The following is a 5776-nucleotide window of genomic DNA, read 5'->3' on the forward strand; positions in this document are numbered from 1 at the left end:
CAAGCTGTTTTTTAGACAAATGGTAACCTATACATCAATAACAGGACTAAAAGTGACAACTATGACGGCTGTTACGGGACAGATTATTTAGACACAGCTTCAGAGTTTTAACTTCTTTATTCTGGCATGGAACTCCAGCACTCTGCCGTTGCCGGCAGCCAACTCTCTTAGCTCTCTCAAAAACTGGCGTTTGCATATATGCTCTTGCCTAGCTATGATTGGTCAAAGAGCTTGAAAAATTCTACAAACGTGATGCTAACACTCTCAGCAACCAAGCCAGGGGTCGCACTAACGCTTTTGGTGTTTACATTAGACATAAAATCTGTCATCGCGTGCCTGCAACAAGTGCGACCCTTTTGTCGCGACGGGAATCCCGAACCATCGAGTTTGGATTCGAGTTCGAGTTCGAGTTCGAGTTGGACTTCGAGTTGGACTTCGAGTTGGACTTCGAGTTGGACTTCGAGTTGGACTTCGAGTTAGGGTTCGAGTTGGAATTCGAGTTGGACTTCGAGTTGGACTTCGAGTTGCGCTTCGAGTTGGAGTTCGAGTTAAAGTTAACTATAAAAATAAACTCCCTTCCCCCCAAAAAGAAATAGAGGGGTAGGGTAGGGTAGGTCCCGCAAAACCAGAGCCCGCAGAGATACTTACATTTTTCGAAGGACTGCTTGTGCTTATGGGAGGGCACAAACCAACGATAGTATGACAAGGAATATTTTTCCTTGAAATGTAAATGCTAACCATGATCCATGATGCTAACCAACGATCTCTCATGAAGAAAAAGGATTTGAATCAAAGCAGTGTCCATTTCTGTTAAGAAAGTGCAAGTGGCATATAAAGATACCTTGCTTCTCAACTTTGGCCTAGCATTGTAAGGAAATATTTTGAGGCTTAGGTGCCCGAGGTCTTCAGTACGGTCCTAGGCCCCGTAATCGAGACATAACCATATCCGAAGGACCTAAAGATCAAAAAAGCCGATGCCCTGCCTCGAAGCAGGTCATATCTTGTCTGATGGCCTTAAAATAACATTTTTATGTTTTTCTTCGGCCGCAATGTCAATCAAATCTGACATACCGGCAAAAATCGAATTTTCGCAATTCTTCAAAGGTAACACATGTGCCCAGCTACAATCTTGGACAAATTAAATGGAACATTGAGACCACCTCTCCACCCAAAGTCAGTGATGGGAAAATGGCGCGTTTTGGCCTTCACGCACCTTCATCCTTGATTTGGGGGAGAGGGGGCATTTCTGTTCCATTTTATTCTGTCCAAGATTGTAGCTACAGTGGAACCTCGATTTAACGAAGTCGCTGGGGACCGGCCAAATTCGTTCGTTAAATCAAGGGTTCGTTATAACGAAAACCTCGATGTAAAAAGCTCTTTTCGCGCGTGAAATATTAAGAGTTGACAGTCCGGTTTCAAATATCATTTATGTCCCAGACGTGCGACCTCCAAGACTCCCGTGGCGTAAATGTCGTGACATATTTGTGGGACAACATATGACGCGACATAAAAAAAATATGGCCACAGTACGGCCCCTGTCCAAGGCGGAAAAGCTTGTGGTAAATACTTGCGGTACATACTTCAGCCTACAATCTTGGACAAGTTAAATGGAAAATTGAGACAGCCCCTCCCCCCAAAATCAGTGATGGGAAAATGGCGCGTTTTGGCCTTCACGCGGCTTCATCCTTGCTTTGGTGGGGAATGGGGCATTTCTGTTCCATTTTATTCTGTCCAAGATTGTAGCTAAATTCGAATTATTTAAATTGTTGGATAAACTGATGGCAACGGAAACCACAGTTTCCGCGGTCCTTTACACTAATCCCTGCGGGCCGACCGCGGAAAAACTAACAATACACCAATGTATTTTTGCAGGCCCGAGTTTAGGCTAATTGTAGCCTCTTGTTTGTTCTGAACGTAAGGATTAAGCTTCCATGTGAAGAATGGGGAATTCTCCGTTGTAAATATCTTTCCCTATATTTCGTAATATATGGAAGCTTACCGTAAAATCGAAACGAACATTAAGGGTCATTAGGATGAGCATCGGCTGGAAAGCTTCAAAAGTATCGTTTTCAATGTCACGACATAAGAAATAGATCCGAAGCCGTACAACAAGAACGGATTTTGTAGAAGACTAATGCATAAACAACCTTACCAAGTCTGAGGTCTTTGTGGTTCATTGTTTCTGAGTTATTTGCCGAAGCGTGTAAGGTCAACGTTATAGAGTTTTGTAAGGAGCAGCCATGTCGGTGTACCACCTGGCGACAAGAAATGAACGTTGCTATGAAAGCGCATACTTTTCACTCACGAGTGCACATGAGTATAAACACATCTCCTAATATACTTGAAACGTTTAAACTACGGAGTATCATAACGAGAAACATTTTTTCAATCAAAAGCGGATTTCAGTATCTGGTGTAACGCAAGTCGCAGTTCTAAAATTCAAAATGCTGTATAATATTTTTAAAACCGAAAATGTTACGGAACTGGTAACTTGTAAAGAAATTTATTTATAGGTCATCTTCAACCCCGTATAGATAAACATACGGTAGACCTCGCGGTTTTGATTTTAGAATTTGATGACGGCACTGTGAAAATTATGACGAAAGTGGGAGGGAACACGCTGGCTCAATTCAGTGGCTAATATGCTCGTTCGATTTGGTCTCTTGACTACTGTATTTACTCTATGAAATTATTCACAGTTCAATATACACAATAGCAGGAAGTCACCATCCCAGCACGTCTCAACAAACTTATAAAGGAGCGGCTCGTGTGCCAGCACTTGGTTGGCTAAAAACGGTCACACCACGCCCGTCACATTAAAATCTAACTCGTCTTTGCATTCGCTCTCATTGTTCCATCGTTGCAATTGGCTTTGATATCACCGCACAGCTGTGAACGCTACTTAAGCAGTGACGAAAGAAAGACCTGAGTTGAGCCCATAACCTCTGACAGTGATACCGGTGCACTGCTCTACCAGTTGAGCTATCAATGAGTGGAGTAGTATCTTTTGAGTTTTGAGAACACTGCCTAATAATAATAATAATAATAATAATAATAATAATAATAATAATAATAATAATAAGAAGAAGAAGAAGAAGAAGAAGAAGAAGAAGAAGAAGAAGAAGAATACACTTTCAACACATTCAAGAGGCCTTGTTATTAGAAAGATTGACACTACAACACTTTATTACATAACAGAAATGTTATGGTACCATGTGAAACATCAATTATTGCTGAACAAGATGCAGTCAGTTTTGTGACGTAACAAGTTACCATGGCAACAGGAATGCCTTGCCAAGACACGCTATATTTTGGATTTAGTTGCTCACATCTGAAAAACGAACTCGGTGGCCCCATTTTTTTATTGCACAAAAGTCATAAGCAGGCCAAGATAAAACCCTCTGCAAAGAATTCTGTCCAGCGGATTCAGAGCTAATTTAAATTTGCAGAAAGTTTTATTCCGGCATGCTGATCACATTTCAGAAATAAAAAATGGGGGTCACCGAATTCGTTGTTGAGATACGAGCAGGTAAAACCAAAATATGGGGTGTTCTTGCAGGAGGCAGTGTGCCCCAGTGGTTAGGGCGCTTGCCTTGAGATCCGGAGATCCCGGGTTCAAGACCCGCTCTGACCACTCATTGAATTTGATCCTTGTAGTCCCTGGTTCAAATTCCCAGCTGCACTTGTAAATAGCCAACTGGTTTGCCTCCGGCCAGTTGAGATTCTTAACAGTTGTAGTTGTTGTGTTCTGTCGTTTCGTTGATTCATTGGCCCTGAAAAGCCCCTATGGAGCGGTCAATTAAGTATGTATGTATGTATGTATGTATGTATGTATGTATGTATGTATGTATGTATAGGCTTTCCTGTTGCTACGGTAACGTTTTACGTCACAAAAATGAACAAATCTTTTTTAGCAATAATTGGTGTTTGATATAGTACCCATAACATTGCTGTTAAGTGATGAAGTGTTGTAGTGTCAATCCTTCTAATGAGAACGTTTCTTTCAAGTGTTGACACTGGTTTGAGCCACCTTAAGTGTTAATGGATTTAGCACAAGAGCACTAATTGGGGACATTAATGAAATGAATTCAAATCAAATCAAATCAAATATTGGTTTTTGTGGAGAGGGGAAAACCGGAGTAGCCAGAGAGCCAACAAACTCAACCCAACTCTTGGAATCGACCCCGGGCCACATTGTTGGGAGGGCTGGCGCAGTGCAGTGAGATCAATCGCCTGCTCCCCACTTGCTTTATTTTCTTCAAGTGGAGTTGAGTAGTCTTCTGGTATTGGTGTTGGTGGTAGTGGGGAGTACCGGAGGAGGGGAATGGTCACATGTTTCATCAGTGTTGACTTGTAAAGAGAATGAACGTCAGTTAGCTTGTACATCATCAGCAGGAGGGAGGGGGTGTCTCTAAGGACGCCGTTGGGTCAGTCCTCATGCCGGTGTGACGTCACGTCCCGTTTCGGTGGCTATCAAAATGGTAAATTTAGCAATGATAGGATTTCTATGCTAATAACAATTCAGTAAATGGTACTTATTTGGATTAAACAGTCAGAGGTGGGATGATTTAAAACGAAAACTTTCGTCCTTCGGGCAAATCAGGAGAGAAGTGTTGTCAACCGGCCGGACTTTCAAGGGGCAGTACACATCAGATTGGAGTCTGGAGTCCAGAATAGGAGGTTCATGAAATTTCAAGTCTTAGATGTTGATGGTTCGCCTAATCAATCTCTTCAAAGTTCATCAGGTGGCTGCGCGGAAAGAGCAGCTGAACAATAAAACGCCGCGAAGAAAAATCTAGGATTCAAGAACCTTCTGGCAGAAATCTGTTATTTTAATACTCCAAAATATAAGAGCCAGTTTAGCCAAGAAAAATCAACAGGTTCTTACATGTGGGGTTAGACTACATTTTCATAAACATTTAGACCAAAAGTCTGGCTTTAATATGGGAAATTTATATTGCAGTACTGAAAAAATAATGTAAAATGCAACAATTAAAAAAAAATAACAAGAATAAAAATTTAAGAAATGTTTGTTTTCTACAATAAAGGTGGTTTTCTGCTTGTTTGTGTCCTTGGCCATTGCATAAGATGCTTTAAAATATAATTATAAAATATATATAAATGCAACATGCATAACCGAAAAACGTATTTAACTGGGTTAGCTCACAAGAGAGCAGAAAATTTGGTAAATAAGTGCCTATTATGAAGGACAAGTACCATTTATAGCAATTTCTTGTAATCAACATCAGTATCCTTCTTCATAAAAATTAATAAGAACCTAATTAAGAACCTATTTAGCCTAAATTTCCAATAAGTACTGCAAACTATAGGAATCTATTTTGCCAAACTTCAAAAAAATCTAGGTTATTCTTCGCGGCGTTGTATTTGCTAGTTTCGAGTTCGAAGTTTCATCCTATCCGGAGAAAAAAAAAGACTTAAGTCTAGTATTTTTACGGATTGGGAGGTAAGTTCAATCTGGTTCTAGTTTATTTTCTCTATTGAAATTATTATAATATTCCAAGGGCACAGCTATTGCTTCTGCAAACAGTATCTAGTGTGTCCTCCACAGCCTATAGATTCGACGTATTTAACAATATAACAGAATTGAGGTTCATGAAAATAATCCATCGTTTTGAACAAACGAAAATTCAAATAATTGTTATTCCAATCCTCTGATTTGAATCAAAAAAATTGTTCCTTTGTGTTTACACAATTTGAAACTAGCCTCTTGCCTTTGGCTCCATTGAATCCTGATGACAACATCAACGCTTTTATT

The sequence above is a fragment of the Montipora capricornis genome, chromosome 4 (assembly GCF_036669925.1).
Source record: "Montipora capricornis isolate CH-2021 chromosome 4, ASM3666992v2, whole genome shotgun sequence".
Classification (NCBI taxonomy): Eukaryota; Metazoa; Cnidaria; class Anthozoa; order Scleractinia; family Acroporidae; genus Montipora; species Montipora capricornis.